This window comes from Sturnus vulgaris, chromosome 3, assembly GCF_052056855.1.
Source record: "Sturnus vulgaris isolate bStuVul1 chromosome 3, bStuVul1.hap1, whole genome shotgun sequence".
NCBI lineage: Eukaryota > Metazoa > Chordata > Aves > Passeriformes > Sturnidae > Sturnus > Sturnus vulgaris.
In genome coordinates this window covers 99,578,680-99,602,425 of record NC_142245.1, presented here as the reverse complement: position 1 = coordinate 99,602,425, position 23,746 = coordinate 99,578,680, and the positions used below count along the sequence as shown (strand labels likewise).

At 42.9% G+C, this 23,746-nt stretch overlaps 2 long non-coding RNA genes across 4 annotated transcripts in view; one reads left to right on the top strand and one right to left on the bottom strand.

The window, feature by feature from the left end:
* The window catches only part of LOC106865131 (uncharacterized), a 224,275-nt gene that overhangs the window by 36,981 nt on the left and 163,548 nt on the right, over window positions 1-23,746 (top strand). The gene's annotated exons all lie outside the window — the stretch shown is intronic.
* On the bottom strand, window positions 8,256-22,900 carry LOC106865133 (uncharacterized). 2 transcript variants are annotated; one of them, XR_015802727.1, is made up of 3 exons: window positions 22,368-22,900; window positions 11,703-14,716; window positions 8,256-10,927 (listed from the first exon to the last, which is right to left on the bottom strand). It is a non-coding gene; the product is annotated as an uncharacterized LOC106865133 (long non-coding RNA). The 2 variants fall into 2 exon arrangements; XR_015802726.1 differs by having other exon boundaries at window positions 8,256-14,716.

The window sequence follows — 23,746 nt, the reverse complement described above, 5'->3', positions numbered from 1 at the left end:
TATGTGGCCTGGATATTTATTGTGGGGCTGGATTGCAGGGGATCTGATGGTAGTGTGCCAAATGGAGAAAGAAAATTCTTTTTCCATGGAGTGCTGTCAAAATCCTGCTTTTGTACTTTGAATAATCAAGGCTCTAGCTTTCAGGCTTGCAATTGTTTAAAGACGTCATAAATATTTCTGATATTCTGTTAAAAGCAGTTTGCTTTAATTACCAAACCTAGTTTGAGTATTGCACTCTGGGGGGTAATGATAATATTGATTTACCTATGTATAGGGTGTAGTATATCAGTGTTATCAGGCATGACTTTATTTTAGTAGAAACTTTACAATACAAATCTAATCTGATAGTTTTATATGATCTCTGGCTCTGGATGTTGGAAATAGGTTGCAGCTTGTGTTGTAATGGTTTTGTTTAATACAGCACATGGCTTTTCAGAAGCATTTGAGGGGTAACCTTTGCTCAGGATTTTGTTCTCACCCACAAATGACCATTTTAATGATGACTCAAGAAACTGTTTGAAATGTTTCAGAAACCTGTTGCCCTAAATTCGATATTCTTGTTTGAAGGTCAGCCTTTTAGAGGCAGTGAACTGTGTTGCAATGTCTGAAGGATTCTGGAGAGAAACTTGCCTCTGAACAGGATTCAGAGTGGCTTAGGAGAAGAAAATATCTTCTCTTACCTGGTGCCTGTTGAGAAGTGACCCTGCTGTAACTCATTTCTTGCTGCTCCTAATACACCCTTAAGGGAGATAAAGCCTTTGCTACAAGCCCATCAGCAGAAAGTAGATCCACAGGGAACTTGGTTACATGGTACAGTCTGGGGCCCAGTTTAACTTTGCTTCATCTTTCTAGCAATCCCAGAATTCTTCAAAAATGTGTTTGGAGATCTATTACACATGCTTACTATGGTTACTTGACATAAAAACCAGTATGAATGGCCAACACAGGCTCCAGGTGGTGGATCAGCATTAATCATCATAGACTCAGGGGCAGAGGACGGGCAAGATACCATGGGGAGTGGTTGTATATCCAGCCCCTTGAATTCCATTTCCTCCCACGGGGGATAGGGATAGGGAGGTAAGTGCCAGTGCCTCCATCTTCTGTTCCCACCCATCATAAACTGTGATCTGCTGTATGACCGTGTCCTTTTGTCTGCAGGAAACAGGTGCATGACATAACCATCAGGTACAGCAGACTTTGAAATCTGGGGATTTTGACAGCTTTCACAAAAAAATAATAAAGATTGAAGTCTGTCCTTCAAATTCAGTTGGGTTTAATAGAAACAGCTTTTACCAGTGTTGGCTAAAAAGCCATCTGGGTGATGAGCCAGAAAGTTACATCTTTTCTCCTCTTTCCTCTCCTCCTCTCTTATCTATTGTATATATATTTCTGCTCATCTGAACCTGGAAGGGAAATGTTATGGATATGGAAGAGAAGGAGAAGTGTTCAATGCATTCACAGCAGGCCTGTTATGTGAGATACAAGTGGTGAACCAACTAGCAGGAGAAGAAGTTTGGGCTTGTGGTTGGCCTTGTGGCCGAGCTCTTTAGCTGGCAGAGCAGCTGCAGAGGCAGCCAGGGCTGCGCTGGCTGTGAGGAGATGGGGAAGTGGATGGGCTCTGGTCAGTGCCTATCCCTCCCCCTTCCCTCAGTGCAGAGTTGTGTAGGGAGCTCTTTTGCTCAGAGGATGTTAGGACACAAGTGATGCCTCCCCTGAACCACAGAGAGGAACAGCTACCAGAGTTGCTGAAATAGGGACTGTTAGATGCTATGAGAGCTTGCTGCACTTCTGGAGCATTTTCTGCACCTCATCCTCTTTCGCTGAAGCTCTGTCTCTCTCTTTTCTGCATCTTACCACTCCCTGCAGTCCTTTCACTTCATTTTTGCTCCTTGTCTGTTCTGGTTTATCTTCATCTCTCCTGACCTATTTCTCCTTAAATCTTTTCTCATCAGTCACTTGTTTCTTTTAGGTTCTACACACCCCACTTTATCTAAAGCCTGCACAATTTGGTGATTGTGGTGGTACTGCCATTCCTCCAGCCTTTCCTCCATTTTTTATTTCGGCTGTGAGACCTCCAGGCAGGGCCTGCCTGCAGCTCTGCGTGCACAGAGAATGAAGGCACTGCACTTGCAGTAGTTCTTAGACACTGATGTGGTAAGCAGAATTAATAGCAATTTGAGTGGATGCAACTGCCAGTGTGAGCACAGACTTACAATGCAGCTGTGGGAAAGTTAAATCTCCTGGTGTCTGATCACATCTGTAAAATAATACTTTTCTTCTTGTCTTTAAATAAGAATACATGGTTAAAACTAAATTGTATTTTTAAATCTCTTTCACCGTGAGTAATTTTCTGTGTGATTAGCAAGAAAAATTAGGTATGCAGTTTTCAAATAGTAAATTTTAGGCTTACCTATCTGCTGCTTAGATGCTACATGATTCTGCCATGTGATGTACTGATTTGTCACTCATGAATCCACAGGAGTACACAAACACATTCCCTTTTCACTTCCGTTGCTGCTTCTCTTTTGCAGGATCCCAGTGGAAAATTGCAAGAAATAGGCATCTGAGAAAAAACTGTTGCAAGTTTAATATCCTTCCACCAACTTCTATCTTTTGTACCTGCACAGGGAGGGAAAGAATAGTGATGACAACACATGGATATGCACATGTTCACATAACTAACAGACTGGTAAAGAAACAAGGCAATGGTCAGAGCTTGTTGTTATTGTATGAGGCCACTCATACAATGGTGCAGTGCTACAGTTGTGGAGAAGTGCAATGAGACTACTGCAGTAAATGATAAAATCATACTTACAGGGCTCAAGGAAATATGTCTTCTTAATTATGGATCACAAATATATTTTGAGATCCTCTGATTAGAAGAAATGTTGAAATATAATGCATTTCAACAGAACTGTGCTAATTTGCATGGTTGACTGGAAGACTTTTTGTGGCCAAATTAATTTTGCAATTTATTAAGTTAACATACCCAGCACAACAAAGCTCATGCATCACAAATTGCAATTCTTCAGTATATTTTTACAACAATATTATCTATTTTAGTTATTTACAGTGCTTAATGACTTCCTAGTTATTCCTAGTAGCATCTGTTTTAAGAAAATCAGAGCAATCTTATTTATAGAGGCTGAAAGGGGTCAAGCACATGAGAATTTTGGGCAGAGATGAAGCTAGGGCTCCCTTTCTTCTCTCACCTGAACACTGGCTGCTTGCCACTGCTGTCTAACTCAGCCTATTGTCTCTTCTCAGAAGTACTGGAAAAGCCCCTGAACTCAGCACTGTGGCTTAATTAGGGACTATTTAAAAGAGAGACATTCTTGTTTTTATTTCATAGTGTGCAGGAGAGTGTGACTTGTTCTACGTTCTTGTTGCTAAATGCTTGAGAGTGGCCAAATAACAGATGAAAGGATGTTTTCCCTGTAAAGCAGGGTTTACAAATTTGGAAATAAGGTCATCTTAAAGTAAAAGCAAAGATCTTTAGTGTATGACAGAAGATAAATTTGCTCAAATGAGACATAAGGTTACAGATGACACAGCTTTCAAATATCAGATTGTCAAGCAGATGTTAGTATAGAACACGCTTGCTGCTAAGAGAAAAAAATACCTTACAAACAATCAACTTGGTTAACAAGCAAGTCTCCTCAGCATTGTGATATGACTGTCTCATGCTGATGAAGGATCTAGTGAACAAGTCCTATGAGGACCAGCTGTGGGAATTGGGGTTGTTCAGTCTGGAGAAAAGGAGGCTCAGGGGAGACCTTATCACATACTACAAATATCTGAAAGGAGGTTGCATAGAGGTGGGAGTTGGTCTCTTCTCCCAAGTAACAATGACAGGACAAGAGGAAATGGCCTCAAGTTGCACCAAGGGATGTTTAGATTGACTGTTAGGAAAAATTTCTTCACCAAATAAATTGTTTAGTATTGGAACAGGCTACCCAGCGAAGTGGTTGAGTCACCATCCCTAATGGTATTTAAAAGATGTGTAAATGTGGCACGTAGGGGCATGGTTTAGTGGTAGACTTAGTAGTGTTAGGTTTATGGCTGGATTTGGTGATAAGGGTCTTTTCCAACCTAAGTGATTCTCTAATTCTGTGTAATTCCCCTTTCTTGACCTGATGGATCTGAAATCCTCCACCTCAAGATTATCAGGGGACCATCAGGATTTCCTTTGAGATCACATGGGATTGTATAATTTTTTCTGCCCAGCAGTGCAGCATCTCATCTGTCCCTCTCACCGACAATCCTGGCAGGCCTGGATTTTGCTTCTCTTGCTATTCCAGGCAGCCCAGGCATATACACTTTGCACATGTGCCAAAGCCAATAGTTCTTGCTGTTTCCAGCATGTTGGTGGTTGACTTCATTTTCTCTCTGCTTAACGCTTCACTGGCATTTTGCACTGAGGGTCTGTTGTGTGGAGTGCATCTCCTAGGTAGCAGGTAGCATGGGCTGTTTAACCTGTCCTTCCTCATGCTGGACAGACATCTCTTTTCTGCACAGGAATTCTCACCCTCTTCTGCTTTAACCAAGGCACTGTGCTGATATATTACTCCTCCTTGCACCCACAGGGAAGTTGGTGTTTTCCTTGTCGTTGGGCTCACCTTGGTGTTTGGTTGCCTCGTGGCTATCACTTGTCCTGAAGTCTAGTCATCATGACAAAAACCAAATGCATGTATAAAATAGAAAACAGAGCATGCATGCCCATATTAATAATTTCAAACATCAGGCTTAGATAGGCCCTAAACCAAGTTAGGTATAATCCCAGTCAAATTATTAGGACACCATACATCATCTATTCATGTTGCTGCCTGTGTGGGTGCACCTCTTTCTCCACCAAGAGACATCCAACTGGGTCTCTCAGATAGTCTGTGGCCACTGAACCTCTTTTGTAAAGATCAGAATCACAGAGTGGGTTAGATTGGAAGGGATCACAGTGGGTCATCAGGTCCAAAATCCCTGCTAAAGCTTGTGCCACTCTAGAGCACATTGCACAGAATTACATCCAGACAGTTCTTGAGTATCTTCAGTGAGGGAGACTCCATAACCTCTATGGACAACCTGTTCCAGTGCTCAGTCACCTGCACACTAAAGAAGTTGCTCCTCATATTGAGGGGGAATTTCCTGTACATCAGTTTCTGCCTGTTGCCTCTTGTCCTATTTCTGAGAAGAGCCTGGTCCATCCTCTTGGCACTTGCATCCCAGCAGGCAAGCCCCAGCCTGTGCTGGTGCCCAGGGTTATTCCTCCCCAGGGACAGGACTCTGCATTTGCCTTTGTTAAATTTGAAACTGTTCCTCTCTGCCCATCTCTCCAACCTGTTGGGATCCTTCTGAAGGGCTGCACGGCCCTCTGGGGTATTGGCCATTCCTTACAGCTTTGTGTCATCAGGGAACTTCCTGAGGAGGCTTCTGCCCCTTCATCCAGGTCATTGATGAGTAAGTCAAACAATACTGGGTGCAGCATTGAACTCTGTCAGATACCACTAGTCGCAGAAGACTTGAGAGAGATCTGTAAGACTAGGAACAGTTCTAAATGAGGTATATCAGTGTGCTTGTAATAGAGCTAAGGCATGCTATGCAGTCTGAACCTCAGCCCATTCTGGGGGGCACTGCAGAGAGACTGGAATTTCCAAATGAAACCCAAGTCCAGCATAGCTCTACTTTTCCATCCCAGATTAACCTGCTGCAGCTCTCACCTTCTTTCTTGTCAGTACAACTTTTTGTATTTTGGGGTGTATGAAGGGGAACAGCCAGTATCTTGTTTTACTGTAGTGTGAGGAAAATCTATTTAAGTGTCTGAGGAAGGAACTGCTGGTTGCAGGTGTTCATGAGAGATGTGTTCCTCTTCACCCCTGTGCCCCTGGAGGGGAATTCTGCAAAAAGGACCTGCATGTGGAGCAGAGCCCCTGACTTCCCCAAAGCTGTATAAATACAGCACAGACACTGGTGGGACCCTGGTGTGCTGAGGGTCTGTCACCCGGGTAGAAAAGAGGCTTAAGTGATATGTTCCGTTTATATATGCTAACCTGTGAAATTTTCACCCTTTTTCTTCATACATAGTTTGTGCTGGATGTTTGTGGTTCACATCTAAGGATTCTTTCTATTTCTGACTTGTTTACTGAAATTTTCAAGACAATGAGTAGCAAATAATGATAGTTGAATAATGAATGAATAACAGTAGTAGGTTGTAGTCCAGCATGCTTATCACCTACAGACTGCTGGCATCTTGCTGGCTGTAATTTGTCCATTTTGACCTGCTAAAACCCCTGTACACATTTAGAAGTGTATGAATAATTCACTAAAAATACTTTTCGTTGCTTTCTTTAAATTAGACATGTCACTAGTTCCCTGTGCAGATGATGTGTTTACTCTCATGCTTATGAGCAATGCATCAGGCATCACTCTTTCACATACTCACAGTAATGCTTTATCGCTGGTGAAATATGTCACCTTCTTCCTTGAGCTGAATGTTTCATTCCTCTTGCTCACAGATCTAATACCACAGCGAATTAAATGTATTGATGAATCAGGACTGAAATCTACAGTGAATATGATTGCTTAAAAATAATTCCACCAGACGTCGTTTGGAGATGTCATTTTCTGTGGGCACGTATGCTCACTGTATATAAAGCATACATATATAAAGCAGCGTGTGGGAATGCAATGCTATTTAACTCGTAAATGGAGAGCAGAATTTTATTGGTCACAGTAAATATTTGTTCAAGGAAAAGGAGTGTAGGTGAGAACAATCCATATGAAAAGAAAGCAGGTTAATACCCAGAACACTGGAAATATTGTTCAAGGACAGTTTATCCTTGTGGAAAATATGACCCCCTGTAAAGCTGCTGAGTCTGTTTGCAGATCTTTTCAAAATAGAGTCCTTGCATTTGCCATTTTAGTTTGTTTTGGCTGTTGGTGTCCAAACTACATTCCTAGCAAATTGCATGAACTGCTTATTCCATTATTTCTATTGTTATGTTTCTCAATAGAATGTGGTTATCTTTAGCTAGTGTCATGCTTTAGTACATTAGCACTAAAATGCACTGATGAAATTGCAAAGAGAGTGTGAGGCAGCTGACATTGAACTGGTACCTTGTACCTTGTCTCTGAAGATTCCTAAACCAGAGGTGGCTTTCAGCTTAAAATTAAGAAGGAATATTTGCATTTCTTCATAACCTGGTCTCCTCTTGTGAAACTGTGACCTGTGCCAATTCATATATGTTCTGCTCAAACTCTGTCCAGGTGCTGGGATGTGCTTGACTGGTCCTGGTTTTTGGATGAGAGGTGCTCTAATCTGCTCTGCTTTTTTATTTTGCATGGCTTCAGTTTTCACATAATGAGCCAGTTTTATCTGTCATGTGCACAGTTCTGCTTTCTTCACGTCCCAGTTCATAATTTTGTTACATGCCTTTTGTCCATAGAAAATAAAGGAATCACGGAACTGAAATTGAATTAGACTCAAAACGTGCTTGAGTTTCCTGTTTTTCTTGTATTAAAATACTTTTTCTATTGAGACCCATCATGCGGCAGTTTCCTAACCACAACCACAGGGACTGCGAGAACACACTGAGTTCTGCCACACAGCACAGGGAAAGGGGCAGATCTGGAAGTGGGCTGGGGATGTGCTGGGCAGAGTAGTGTGGGGGGGATGCTGTCCTGCTGCACTGGCAGCTGCCCTGAAGCTGCTGGACAAAGGAGTTATTTTTGTCCTGGACACTGGCAATGACTAGCTTCGTGGTTCACCCCTTGTCCCAGTCAGATGTCATCCTCCTCTTTCATCCTCCTTCCCGGTTGTTTTTTCTGCTGCCCTTACTTTTCTCTCATCTTTTTTTCTATCCTGCTCCACTCTTCCTTTCACTCTGTCCTCATTTTTTCCTCCTTTGTTAGCCAAACAGACCTACTGAAATATAAAGCCTGACCTCTCCTAAAGGGGGAGGATGGCCTTTTTCTTTTTAAATTATGCACCTGCCTAGATGTTTTCATCATGTAATTGCTATAGTCACTATTGGGAACACAGATAGCCCTTTAAGACAACCACTAAAAGCCTTTTGATTTAAAATTATGTTTTCAGTTTTATGGCCTTTCTGTGCTTCTGGTAGTATCTTTCTGCAAAGCTTAAGTGGAGAGACAAAAGAAAGCTATGCAAGACCTGCCTCCAGCAATATTTCCACAGCCTTGTTACTGGGGAGGGCTGCTCACACTGGGGTCACTGCTAGTAGAGCTCATCACTGAGTGCAAAATATATTCAAAAGTTACTTTATTAAAAGATTAACAACTCTATCATAAAACCCAGCAACATTCCTGGGCTTGTGGGAATCAATTCTACCGCATTCCAACCCAGGATGTCCTTCTGACACATCTTTTTTCTATGGAAACAGTCATAAATTTGACCATGGTACTTGGAGATGAGTTAGATTCTTTTGATTACAGCCCTTTTGAATCCACCCTCTCTCCTTCCTTTGTTTCAAGAAGGAGGTACTCTGTCTCTTGACATCCCTGAGTAAACGAAAGTATATTTTAGATATCTTGCTGTTTGTTTTGGATAAAGTGGTGCTGTTTAGGGAGTAATGTTCTTTTTCGTGTGAATGGGAGGAGTGGAATTTGTAGTTCCTGTCTCAAGAAAAAAGATATTTTCACAATAGATAAAGAAGCAAATTTTTTTTTTATATGTAGGAGAGAAAGCCATGGTACACAATCAGAATTTTTGAAACCTCCCAGTTTAAGGGAGCTGTGATTTGGGCATTGATAAAAATCCCTATTCTTAATGGTAATAAGAAAAAAAATCCCAACACCCCTCTCCCCTCCCGAAATGTGATTATGTTAAATTTGCAATGATTTTACTTATACTGACAAGTTATTCAATACAGATTAATCAGATCCTTAATTTAGACACTAATTTGATGAGCCACCCAACAATGAAAGAAAGGCTGTTGACTGTCCATTATCTCATACATAAGACAAACACAGTGTTAGTGAAGTGATTTGCATGTTTTCTGAAGTCAGATATTAATATACACATGCTTTTCCTAAGTTTCAGCCCATCACTAAAGTTCTGTGATCTTTTTACACTAACATTTTGGGCTATTTTACTATGCATAGTAAAATAAAACTATGTTGCACAATTAGGCATAACACCCTTGTTGTGTTGAATAGCCATTTTCTGGAGGTACTGAAGGCAACCTTTAATTAGTATTTCATCAATGGCTAAGTGTATACCTTGAATAAGCCCTAATAATTTTGTCATCTTCCAATTTTGTTAGAGATACAGTTTTGAGTTTATTAGCTTGTTTGCAGTAATGTCTATAATTAACTATTTCAGTTATAAACCTAAGAAAACAAGGAGGAGTATAATCTCCTAATGGCACACAGAAGTGAGGCCTGCACTGGATATTTCAATGTGATCTCTTTCCTTATTATATTCGTACCATGTCTTCTTTAGTTACTTTTAAAATGGACTATCAGTTTTCTCCTTAAAGCCTCAGTCCAAAGGCTGTGTGTGTACCTGTTGTTATGGGGCCTTTTCTGCCAGTACTGTTTCCCCTGCTGTCAGATCTCCCCCCACCTATCCATTCCTCCTGCTTAAGGCCTGTTTGACACTGTTGTAATGATTCCCCTTGGGAGATGTACAATTAGATTTCTAAGTTCCCACACGGCTCCTGCTTTTTAATGTTTGCTCCTGAGTCAGCACTGTATGCATGACTGACTGGAATAGTGAAAATTTGAATAAATATCTGTTCTCTTCTCTGGATTATATTGCTGTTTGGTTGCAGAGAAGAAATGTGTCTCTGAAATGCTTCAGGAATCTCATACTCTCACATACAATTAGGTTGCAGTATTTTGGATGCCTAGTCTTTCTATTTCCTAATCTTACTAGTACCTAAAGATTTTTGCTACAAGTAGTCTGATTTTCAACAAAGCTTTATAGTTAAATACAAAGGACGATGGATTTTTTTTATCACACAGCAGCACCCTTGATGGACAGTACAGGCTCTGCTCCAAGTTGCATTTGTTCATAAAATATATGGCAGTGTGAGACTAAACTTGTATGCTAGTAGAACAATGATCTCATAGCTAGAAACTGGGGTAAAATTAGCTTTGGTCAAATTTACATTTTAGAGAGAGCAGGGATAAATGCTTGTCCCCATGTCCTAAGAAAGGGAAGGTTATTTCAGGGAATCTCTGGATTCCACAAATGCTTCTGGAGTTCAGGATCAAATTATTGCTTTCTTATGAACAGTCTGGGAGTTAATGTTTTTCTGCTTCAGCCAGCTGATGGGTTCAGCTCTGCTGTATGCGCATGCTTGTATCCTTACATTATGTGTTGATAATTCTCATTCTGTCATATACTTTGGCAGAGAGTGATGCAATGTATCAGAACCTCTGAGCAATTATCTTCTTTTGGGCTGCGTATCCTTAGCAGTCTGGGTAGCAATTACCCAATCTGAATATTTGGCAAATAGTTTGTAATTCCTGTGGAGAAAACATATGCAAGCCTGGCTCTGACCTGATTACCTTTCTTAGTTCCCTGACTTTTCAGTGCAGTACTGAACACCTAGGGGGAACTAGCATGTTCCCAGGTACTTGTGTCCTGAACAACATCAGTGAATGCTAATCATCCCTTCTGGATTTGGTGCTCCCTTTCATCTTGGGCTGGCTACATCCCAGGTGGGTGCAGCTTCTGGCAGCATGCCCTACAACGTGGGTGTTGCTCTCAGAACAGAAGTAGAGGACTGCCAGATGTCCAGTGTCACCTGCCTGAAGGAAATTTTCCTTCCAAATCTCTGTGTGGATTGTTTCACCAGGTGACTGAGCTTGTTGTTGTGGTCTGCTGATGTGACCATGTGACAAAATGCACTGCTGGTTTCCGTGTTCAAGGGAAGTGGAATTTAACTTGCTCAGTTGTATTTTGCAGCTGCAAAGAAGGAAAAAAATAGAAGTAAGAGTACAGTACAGGATGGACCAACATATGTCTTATTTCCTGCATTCTGGCAGCACTCTTAGGGAGGAGGGACACAGCACCCTGGCAGTGACTATAGGCCAGATTCTCAGTTCAAGAGCTGCAGTCAGGAGTGCAAAGAAAGCTTAAGTATTAGGATCATTTCAATCCCCAGGTGACTAAGGATCCTGCCTACAGAAGGCTGTTCATTTCATAGCAAAGCATGTTCATTTAATGGTGTCCCCTTTTCCTGCTTTTCAGGAGTAGTTGTAGATGGTGTTACAGTTTTCTAACATTTCTCAGCATTTTTGGATAAGCTTATCCTGTGCTTGCTTGCATGCTGTCAGACTTAACTGAGATAAAAACATTGCTTGAGGACTAATTTCCTGCAATATCACCTTCTCATTCAAAACTTCAAACTTCTCACACCAAAATATATTCAGTGTCACTGATATAAAAGGGCCTGGGATGGTTCAGTATGTTCCTTTCCTCAGCCAATCACATCTGTCTGATATGCTCAATAGAGGGACTGGTTGTTCTTGACTCATCAAAAGGGATAACTTATGTTATTTTGAGCTGGGTTGTCAAAGATTGCCCTTGACAAGACTTGAACTCATTCTCCTTGAGCTTAGTGGAGTGGTTTAACTGCTCATCTCCAGACAACAAATCTGGTAGTCAGAGGCACAGCAAGGAGATACAAGGAAGTTCTTTTCATCTTCATGAAACTTCATGGGTGAGGTCAAGTTCTTACCCTGTGATTCACCAGCAAATTTCGTCAAGTTTAAGAGGTGAACATCGGCTCCCTCACGCTTCTTTGTCAGTTCCCACATATCAGCATTCCTCCCTATCATGGCATAAGGGAAATGGATGTGACTCATACTTGACAGGTTTCAGGTAAAAGCAGAAATCAGAACTTAAGAGATGTTGAAGGCTGCGACAGTGTTAAAAGTGGTGGGTCACTTCTCTCATTAGGGAATCTGCTCAACTCCCTCAGACTTTTCCAGAAAAGAGCAAAAAAGACCAAAAAAAGGAGGATAGTGAGGAAAGGAAAAGGCACTCCCATTTTTTTGTGGCATTACTACACAAAGCTGAGCTGCCAGGTTAGTTAAGATCTGCAGGGAGATTGTGGTTAGTACTGGTGGTTGACTGGGCGCCACTGCATTCTTTGCAGTGGGACTCAGGCCAACACCATTACACCATCAACTCTGAGGGATCACCAGTAGCACAGATTGCCAACAGGACAGGAAAACACAACAGTTTTTGATACCTAGAAAAGGTGAGCTTTAGTGACAGTCTAGTAGTTCTTCCCACTGCCATGACCATCCTGGAAATATTGAAGTGTCAGCATGCCTGTTTGCAGTGTTTTCAGTCTGTGATAGAATGGTTGTTGTCAAAAGTAGTAGGATGTAAATATTTGTGGGGTTTTATAGTTTGGCTTTTTTTTTTCTTTTTTTCTTTTTTTGACTATAAATTCCCTCACTTCCTTTCTTCCTTCTCTTTAGCAACAGGCTGTGGGTCATTAGTATCAATATCTTAGATCTCTCTCATGCCACACCTAAAATAAATTGTCAATAGGAGGTGTTGTAGAAGATTCACACATCATTCCAGCAACTGTAATATCTGTTGGGAAATGCAAAAACACCAGGTGCATAGCTTCTGGATAGAGTTTCCATTTACTTTACCTGGGGCTTTTCTGTAACATACAGTAATGTACGTCACATGCAGAAAAAAAGTAGGTGGAAGGTTCTTTCCAAACCACATTGACTGAAAGAATGTACGTGTAAGGTAAGCTATATGCTGATATGCTCATGTGTTCTGCAGAGGAAAGGGTTACCTTGTCAAGGAAGTCTTCCTGGTGCAGGTGTGCATCCTAGCAGATTCATTCAGAGACTGAGAGACGAGAATGAGCCCTCCCTCAACTGACATGTACAAACAGCCTTTTACCCATTTGTCTCCTAGGACATTTGCTAGCTGTCTCGTTAATCTTTTACTCGAAGTCAGACATATGTATTGATGGGAAAACAAACCATAGACCACAGACCCCCTGCCTTGCATTCCTCACCTCCTCAAAATAACACTCACCCTACAAGCATGCAGACAGCACCGATAGCTCAGTGGGTTTGTAGCTGCATTTCCTTGCACTTCTAAAGCACCTCTTCCACTGTTGTTCTCATAAGCTCTTCTTACTTACTGTTTATACAGTTGAGTAACTACCTATGCCCTGCAGTCCATCGCATCCCTTTCTTCATTTGCATTTTGTGGGTATATGATTCCTTCTGTATCTCTGAACTTAAGGTGGCTGAAAAAACTGGGACTGGAATTTCTGCCTTTTAACACTATGTCACAGTGTGCTCCATGCACCTCTTGCTGACCTTCTGGAGGCTTTAAAAGCACCATTAATTTTACTTTCTTCTAACAGATTAACAAAACTTTAGGATCTGATCCTAGCTGGTTGCATTATTTTTAACTTTATTAAGAGGGAATTAGAAACTTGTGAGCCAGAGCCACTAGCAGAGTATAGAAAGGGAAGTAATTTCAGGAACAGAAATATCTGTAAAGTTTAATCTCCAGTTATCTTGCCTTCATCATCATCTAGTCCCAACACACTTCGTGAGCTAAACGGAGTCAGGTTAGCTCAGTACTGAAATAAAAGAACTTGGAGGTGTTATCTTAGTGGTGTTAAATAGTGATCTTCTATCTTACCCAAGCAAGCAGATTCTTTTGCATCTTGCATCACTGCATTATCTGAGACTTCCTTGCATGTTTGCCTTCAAGCTTGCCGGGCAGAATGGTTGGGATTAGTGGCAGAGGTTTTCCAATGCTAATTTTATTTTTAATAATATTTATTTTCTCCAACATATCTATGCATACTCACATGCTGCTTCTCATTTTAAGTGAGCTCATAATTTCTTTAAATAGTAATTATTTGAAAAGGAGGAATACCCTTCAATTCCTGTAAGAATATTGTTTATAAATATTTGTACTTTGCATCTCTATAAATGAAAATTACCAAAGCAGAACAAGGATTTATTTTCAGTTCTCTTTAATCTTAGAGTTATGCTTTGTACTGTATGACATGGGATTGACCTTCATGGGACTGGATCCAGTCAGAATTCATATCTCACTCAAATCCACATTTGCACATTGTTTAGGGTGTTTGGTTAGGAAGTTTTAGCTTCTCTGTTTCAAATAATTCATATTTCTAGTGTTCAGCCTCAGTAAAATCCACAGAAACTCCAGTAGGCTCTGTAATCACTCCTTCAAGTGAGCATGTATTCTTCAATAGGAATTTAGGCTTGATACAGTGATAGAACATCTCATCTTCATTTCGTTTTTTTCCCAAATATTTTTGTTTTCAGCTTTTAGGTTCCCTTTGTAAAAAAATCTCCAAAACCTTTTTGCAGCACCTAGCACAAGGACACTGGGATCATACCTTGTTTCGTAATACAAATCACCACTTAAAAGTAAAGTAAGAAATATGCTGTATAGACTACTGATTCTTTTCCAAGAGGTAGTCAGAGGTTTGTAATAACTAGTTCAGTTGACAGCCCGGGGAAGGGAAGTTCTGGAAGGCAGTGTTGGTGATGATGGTGTGACCTTTGCTGCATTGCCCTGCTAGATCCTTCGACACTGAAGCAAGAGCAGGTACTTCCCACTGTAATTCAGTTGTCAGTCCTGCACCATCCTTCTTCTTCATGTGGAGGTGTGTGACAAAGGCACCTCCTGCTGTGCTGGTAGCCATATTTGGGAACTAGTAAGAGATAGCTGTTGTATTTGGAGACAAACAGTTAAATGATGAAGTTATTATTAGACCTATAATAACAACAGTCTGTAATAAACTGGGACAGATTGGAGTTTATAAACCCATCCTGCAAACCACACCAGTCCGTCACTAACCCTGAGTTCACTGAAGACATTGAAGTTCAACATGTAGGTTAAAGTGAAAATTGCATCCAGTGTTGGCTTTTGTATAGACTAATTTGTTGGCTGGAAAGCAGTAAAGTTAAAGAGAAGGTTGAAAAGCTAGTGAAAGTGCTGTGGCAACTCACTGTAAATTTCTAAGTCCCTGGTGGAGAGACTACATCCAACTGCTGTTACTTCTCATACACTTAGATCAACGGGTAATTCTTTGGGGAGTGGCATCATTGTTTTGTTCTGAATTGTGTTCGTGGTTGGTCCATGACCATGCCTCCTGGGCTGAAAGATACTACAATAGAGATGGATCCCCTCCACCTTTGCAAGTGAATTGAGAAGGTCAGGTCTGGCTGCTGTGCCTTGGGTGAGCTGTGGGAGCAGCTTCCATGCCTTCCTCCCTGTTACCCTGCTTATGGAGGTGCTGGAATGCAAAGGAGGTGAAGTGCCAGTGCCATCTGCCAGCCTGTCCTGCCTGGCTGGGTTTCATTGTTCTTCTCCTAATTTCATCCACTATTTCATTCAGGGAACAGAAATGCAAAACTCAGCATCCTAGATGATTTCTTGCTCTCTTACTTGGCCTCCACAGCCTTGCTGGGGTCAGTATCCTCCAGATATCCACAACCTACCACGCTCTCCTGCCCTCCCCTTCCGTTCCCCCAGCAGCTTGCTGTCCTTTAGCCAGGTTGCACATATTTTTTCAATCCCGGCTGTTCATGGTCTCTGAGCACAAGGCTTAGTGGAGCGCTGTGCTGCCAGCGCTGCGAGACGCCCCAAAGGGAGCCTGGCCGAGGCTCCGCTGTTTTCACACCTCTGCGCAGATGGACCCGCGCCCCTCCCCGGCGCCCCTGCGGGCGCCCTGCCCACCCTTGGCCTCTGCTGTCAGAACGACTTTGGCAACTGCCACTGCTGGATTGCATCACCGTGCATGGCTCCCAGGTGGCTGCAGCTTTCAAACTCGCCTATCAGCCTGTCTATCTGCTATTAGCTTCTTATCTTGCCTGTCTATCCGGGGTATCGACTTCTGGGCTGCTTTTGCAGCTTTAATTGCAGTTTGGGCACGGCAGCACTGGGATGTGGGTGCTAGGTCAGCAAACATAAATCCCATGGTTGTTCAGGCTTGGAGTACACTTCTATGGCACTGCAGGAAATGGAGGCTCAGCAGCTGAAGAACACGGGAAGTAAAGCCAGGGCAGCATCCACTCTGTGCCTCACAAACTGCTCAGGGAAAGGAGCAGCACTGCTAGCAGGCACCATCGGGGAGACACCAGCTTCCCCCCTGTGATTTATATGGGGTTTACAGTGGGGTGGGGCCAAATAGGGAAGCAGCTCATAGAGCTGTGTGGGATTAGTGTGTAGTAGACAGAGGCAGCACAGGACCGGGCAGGGGACCTGCTCGTGGGACGGCTCAGCCACAGAGGCAGCTGGCACTGGAGTGCTGATAAGGAGGAGAAACAGATGGCCACGCAAGCCCTTACACATGCCTTCCTGGTAGGCCTGCTGAAGGCTGGTCCACATCCCTTATTCCCCAAACAAAAATACATCTCTTCCTTTCCCTTGTTTGAAGATTTCATGTGGCTCATTAAAGTTTACTGCCATAAACATGGTCTTGCTGTCTTAGCCCAGTACATTGCTGCCACTTGTGGATGACACAGGATCAGTCCCATTTATGCCTCTACTATGCTGTTGGGACACGGTTACAGAGCCCTTTCTTTAGGGCTGCAAGTCTGAAAAGTTAAAGAGAATTGGAAAAAATGATGAAAGAAGGAAAAATAGCAACTATGTAAAATATCCCCAAACCAATTCCAGAACTGGCCTTGATACCAGGGGAAGCATGCAGCAACTCCTAAGTGTGCAGAAGGCAACATGACAGACTGCTAAGTGGAATTTGTTTAAGCTGTGTTCCGTATCGCGGAGGTAAGAGTGGTGCAGTGGGATGTGGCAGTTTCTGTGGAAGCCTTTTGGCTATATGGCAGAGGGCAGAAGGTGAGCAGAGCCCAGGTGGTGCTTAGGTACCAGAGGCAAAGCTCCAGCATTTGGTATCCTCTCCCTACAGCAGTTCATTGCTTGCAGGCTCATGTTATGCAGCTATTCTCCATTACTACAGAGCCACCATGGGGATGAGGTTTGGAAAAAGCACAGAATGTTTCTAGTAGTGCAGATGTTTTCAATGAATTCACCCTTCAGAACTGAAAGCGAAGGAGGCCTGGAAGGGGAAGAGTGTTTGTAGTGAAAAATATTCGGCTCATCCATATGTAGACCCAATGTGAGCCTGGAAGACACTGAGTGCTCCCTGTGAAGTGACAAGTGCCCTCAGTCTTCACTAAAGTTTTGCTGAAGGCAGTGGGTATGTCTGCATAGCAGTGGCAGCAATGACTGCTTTTTGGCTGGGTAAATTAGCCTTTGTGGCTGCGCTTCAGCTCCTACAGTATGCACGCTTCAGTATCTCTTTAGAGGCTTGTCTGATGAAAAGAGAAAACATTCAGCATCTTGCCAGATCAGGGCCTGGATTTTGAAATGTTTTTGTAGGTTAAAATGAGAATGCATATGCATGGGCTTGTTTTCAGGCGAGCTGAGCACTTGTAGCTTACAGAGTTGGGTGTAAATTTTGGATGTTCTGAGTCTCAGAACATTTTTTCTCCTGATACTATCCTTATTGCCCTTACCTCCACCTCCTCTGCTGTTATATAGTATTTTAGCTATGTAACTGTACTATTTATAGCACTTACGATACCATTTGTTTGGGAAACAGTATAAATCTGCTCTATCTTATTTAGGAGTTTGCACTGCTACTCAGCAGTGTAAACCCCTGAGTGACTTCCATGTAAAATCAGTCAACAATAGTGAAATCCAGTGGAAGGGCTGTGAACGCCACTCAAAATAAGGCTCCCTTTCCTCCACAATGGCCTTGTCTCAGTCAGCAAACTGGAATCTGGCCTGTTTCACTCACCATGAAACATCTGGGTACAAATTTACTCTTTTAACATGTTACAAAAATAAGTTGCATGACCCAGTCCCCACAACTTTCACATTTTAGAGAAGTGATAGAGATGGAAAATATGTATGAGGACCCTTGTCACTGTAGTTATCTCAAATGATAACTTAATTCTGTGGAGTATCATCAATTGTAATCTTATGCGAACAGGCTTTCTAGCATTACGATATTTCTGGAAATATTTAAAAAGATGCTGATGTTTGTATAAAATGGTGGGTACAGTTTTAGGTCTATATTTCTGTACTTTTGATGCCCTCCCTCCCTCCTTATCCCCACATCTGTTTCCAAGAATGTCATACCTGGAAAGAATCATTTCAAATTAATTCAATTTGTTTCAAAGCAGCCTAAGCTTCATCCCTCACAGGGGCCACTCAATCATATTACTGCTCCTGTGAAACTCCTAATGGGACACAAAACAAGTAGAAGTAGATTCAGGTGATCTCACATATTAAACATACTAATTAAATCTGGCAGCAAAATGACTTTGTGAATTTCCTTTAATCCTGTTTTTAAATTAGGCCATATGTATTTTGGCTGTAGATTTCACGTGCTCTCTTTCTACGAACTTCCTTTTAACCATGTCCTGTGGTCAATTCATATCCAATTTTTGAAAACCAGTCTTAGGTGATAACTGGATCATTACATATGAAGTATCTAATTCTGCTTTCAAATCAACCTGTTTCTTTGAAAATCTTAGTAAATATCTCACATGAGAGGTTCAAAGCTAAACTGATCTGACTGTCCCTGTTAAAAACCCAAATGTGCTGGGTCTCTATGTTCTATGAGAAATGTTTCCTAGAGGAGCTTTAGGAAAATGGGGATTCTTGCTTTAAACCAGCAGTAGTTTTCACTTTGCTACTTTATAGCTTTGCCTGTGGGGAATATGGTCTTATTTATGTGTTTTGCAGTGACATGCTGACTAACAAGATCAACAAGGGACATACTGACTAACAAGGGCTTCTTCCTGACGTCCTCTTTTGTACAGTCTTGGTATTTAACCCACCCTGCAGAAAGTTTGGTTTGCAGTTCAAGGAAGTCCATGTTATTAGCCAAAGTGTTACCAGTCAGTATCTACTTGATTAAATATTCAGCCATGATAGGTGCACTCCTTTGTTGTGTACATTTTAACGTCACAGAGCCAAAGCTCCTTGTGGCATCCAGGATATAGGTGGTACCTGAATGGACTCTTTTAGTGGATGGGAGGAAAATTTCTGTTACTTCTGGGGCCCAGAACATGAACACTTTCATGTCTCATGCTCCCTGTGGTCCACTACACTTTTTATCTATTTCAGGTGGGAAGTGGGTGTGTGGGTGTGACAGTGAAAATATTCACAGTGTTTACAGGCCATTCTGGGCAGAACATCTATTTATATGACTTTGGAGGGACTGAACTTGGTGAGCTAGGTTGCCCTGCTCCTCCTCATTTTATACTGCACTCTCCTGACTGCACCAGTGACATAAATATGCAATAAATAATACAATCTACAGTAGCGCTGCTCTCACATAATAGCTATGGCAGCAAAATTATTTCCTGGAGCCAACCATTTAGTGTGTGTAATCTGTTACAGTTCTGTCAAATTACACAGGACTCCATCAGTTCATTGCAGCAGCAGATTTGGCCACTTTTGTTCCATCAAGGATTAGTGAATGAGAAATTTACCTGGACATACACACAGACACAACAGTGCTCACCCAGAGAACTTAGTATCATGGACTCACCAGAGCTCCTGTTTTACTAGGATAACAATCTGCTCTGCTGAAGTGAGTTTGTGTCAGCACAGTTCTCTTGATCTCCATGCACTTAGTGACTCCTCCACTGGGCAGCAATGTTGGAGACCAAGGAAAAGCTGCCAGTGATATACACATGTGGGTGTGCAGACGTGCACATAGTGCAAAGAAAATAAGTGGCACTGTTGAATAAACGTCCTATCTGCAGAGGTGTGAGGTAGTCGCATTACTCAGAAGTGTGCTGAAATGATTGATGCTAAAAATGTTATACCACTGTACTTCACACAGTGCACATTAAAGGAAAGCCAAGTCAGGGCATATTAAATTTTATTGAGAGTGGGTTTTGCAACTTTTTAAGAGGCCATGTGCCATGCTTCCTTTTTTAGGATCTAACTACCAAAATTAAAACCAGTAAATCTTTCTAAAAATAATCCGAGAAAAACTTTCCCCTATGTGAAAATGTAGCATGTTAATGTCCTCATGTGCCTTAATTTTCCTTAAAAATATGGCCTTGTTGGAAAGCACAGTCTATTCCCCTTGCACAACACCAAACTCCACGTATCACCTCTTCACCTTGCTGCTGATGGTGTAAAAGTGGATGTGACCAGTCCTGGTGTTCAAGCCAGTAACATTCCCAGCGACAGGAGTACACTTTCCACTAATGGAGGCAGAAGACCCTGACTGCAACAGACTGCCTGAAGAAGTGAACAGGATTTGGACCACTAGATCTGGGGAAGATGTAGTTGTGGGAAGATGAAGGATTTAAAAGTCAATCAGATACAAATGTGTTCCATTGGTTTTAATGAGGAATGTGTGCTTTGTGGGCATAGCTGTATGCATACTCACTGTTTGCATTCAGTGAGCAAAGACACATGTGAAAGGTGTTTGCATAACATGAATGGGAAGTAGGTAGGGTTGTTCTTTCTTACAGTCATTCTCTTTCTGCTTATATATATATATATATATAAAATTTACATTTATTGCAAAATATTATGTACTCAGACTGCAGCATATGTTAGGCTCACTATTTCACTACTGTATGTTGAATTCATGGGGAGAGATAGAAAGGCAGTAAAATTAAGCAGGATCCCGAGGAAGGGATAATTTCCAGTTAAAGGGACATATAGTTTGCATAAGCAATAAGGAAAAAGATTATCTTATTGATTCTGGATAATTTTTTCTGTGTGTACTTGGAGGCAGAAACAGAAGTGCTATTCAGATATTTTAAGACCGTGCCTTTGTGCCTTTTTCTACATCTAGAAAGTGCCCTGCCCAATCTGTGCAACTCTAGTTTAAACAGAAGAAGTGGCCATTTCTGCATGACTGTGTCAGTTTCGTAGGACTGGGTAGTGAAGAATGTGGAGGGAACTGCTGCTGGCTAGAACCAAAATGTGAAGACATGGGTGAAAAGGGCAACCCTATGAACTCAAATAGCTTTCCAATCTCTTAAAATCCCTCAGCCTAGATAAAATTGTGGGATGTGAACTACAAGTGCAGGAGGGAAGCTTAATGCTTTCTGGAAAAAGTAATGAGTGAAGGCTGCAGCAAAAACGAGAACAGCCCTTCCTCCCCTCAGCCCACTCTGCCCAAATGAGCACTTTCTCTGCAACTATTGGCAGTAATAAATAATCTTCATCTAAAACATCTCTTGCTACAGACTTTATTGTATTGGCAGTAAGTGGGTAACACGCCAGTGCTGTACTAATAGTTCTATGCTGATAAAAAGCCAGTTAAGTGAAACGCAGAAAATAGTTTTTAAAATGCATTCTGAAATGCTTTCTTGCAGTGCTAAAAGCAGTTTACTGGAGATGTTGAAAACTAAGTGCAAGGTGTAGACACCATGTGTTTGCTTTTTAAGACGGGGTAATGCCTAGGAAAATCTTTGCTTTGAAACATGTTTCAAACAGAGGACCAAATGCACTGCTGTGTACTCAGGCAAGTTCCAGCAGAGCAAAGGGGGCTGGACCTGTTTCCACCAGGAGTTGGTGCAGTCACAAGCAAAAGTCGATGTGTTTTTCTGGCATCAGTGGGATGTGCCATGAACTGCTCTAAGAGCTACACTGCCAGGCCCCCATGGTGGCTGGGGCTTCTCAGGGAACTCTTTTTGTTCATCTGTGCTGCTTCTGCCCATTTCAAAAACTGTGGCCAATTAGCTGTAAAAACAGATGTGCCTGTGATATTTCTCTTCCTCTAAAGGTTACAGGCCAGATTGCTCTTGGTGCTTGCATGGCAAAAAGGCAGGAGGTGGGGAAGAGGGGAAGGAGCAAGAAACCTTTGCTGGTGTATTTGCATGCCTACTGAGACAAATATGGGGAATGAAGAGGAATCAAGTTCTTTTGCCAGTAAAAGCCCTTACAGCAGGACAGGGGGAGGGTTGGGGGGAATGGAAGGGTATTCTTTTCTCTGCAGCATCTCTGTACCCATCAGCCTGAGAGAGTCAGGCACATAACAGCAATGCAGTTCCTTATTTTCACTTCATCCCACTCCCTCAGGCACAGGGAGTTTTGGGAGTTAACCTGAGCACTGGGAAGCAAGTTACCCCATCACTCTTTAAGCGGAAGACATCAGCTGGCAGAGTCCCAGGGGTCTCTGTGCTGGCTGCAGAGGAAGCTAAGGGAATGTGCACCCCCGAGGTGCGGACAGCCACTGCTGACTGCATGAGGTCCACCTCGGGTGGGCTGGGGCAAGGAAAAGCGCAGCCCTGCAGTGCTCCCTGCACTGCTGTGCCTCCACGGCCGGCTGGACACTCTCCTCGGGCTGCTGCGAGCTGGGGACACTCACCTGAGGCTTGCACTCGGGGCATCTTTCGAGGCTGCCCGGGCCGCTCCCCGCTGGTGCCGGGCTAGTTCAGCTGCCTCTTCGGGAGAGCCGCCTGCTTGACGCCTTGGAGCCGTCTGCCAATTCCAACCCTGTCACCACCTCTTCTACTCTGTGTGTGGCATCAGAGCAGCCAGCAGGATGTAACTATAGACTCCGAGTATTTAGGGCTGTCGCTGCTGACCAGCACTACAGTAGGTTGACTCACAAAGGACAAGGGATTCTTTTTTTCTTTTTTTTTCCAGTGCAGTTTTTCGGGCTTAATCTTATGCAGTGGACAGGGAGTGCTGCTTAACTAGAAAAGCTGCTTTAAGATAAAGTTTCCTCATTTTATTTTGTGGTGGGGGAAAAAGGTTTGTTCTTTTGCATGAAATATGATGGGAAGGCCAGAATGCCCCTGCCAGGGCTGGTGGGACATGGCAGTGGTGTGAGCCAATGGGAGCAAGGAGACAGCCTTGGGCACTTCTATACTGTGAGGGCTGCTGAAACTTTGGATCCCCTCCTGACTGCAGATCTTCACAGCAGCATTCCTTGTGTGACAAGCCTTTTTCACATTTCCCCATTCAGCTGATTGTGGGTGCTGCGCTATTTTAAACCCACATGGAAGTGTGTTTTTAGGACCATCTGCTACCGGCCCTAACCCAGATGATACAGTTAGAGCCTGCCCACAGCATCCTCCCCTCCTTCAGACAGTTCCAGGAACAAGCGGTGAGTCAGTCCCGCAGCTGAACTCATATTTAGCTAACCCTGATATCCTGCCTATCGGAGAGAAATGCACAACGGCCTTCCCAGGTGCAAAGCCCCGTTGTTCCCATTATTTAGAGAACGCTTGGAATTTAGAAAAAAAAAAACACCACCAAAGCAAATGTCAAATCAGTTAGTGCTTCAAGTCCTTTTGTTCTGAAGGGTGAGAAGGAAGAAGTGATCAGTCCCCACACAGCAGCTTGTCCCTCTTGCCTTTGCCTCCAGGCTGAAGGGCAGTTTCTGCCCTGGCTGGCCGGCAGGCTCGCAGCCCTCCCCTTGGCTCTCGCTGCTGCCTTGGTGCTGCTGCCTCGGCAGCGGCTCTCCCTCGTGCTGAACATCTCTGCACAGCTGCAGCACAGTTAATTCTTCCTTCGGGCACCGCGGGGGCAGCGTAGGCGTCTCCTAGAGCTGCCTAAAGGCCTGCGTTGCCTGTCAGGGTCCTGCCTCCTCTCATGGAGCAACTGTTGTTAAATACACTTCTGTGGGTCTGGATGAGGCTCGTTACCTTAGGAGCTTCATGAGCCTGAAATAAGGTTTCAGCCAATGGATCGTCTGAAAAAGCCTCCCAGAGAGCAGCATGACTAAGAACCAGCGTTTAT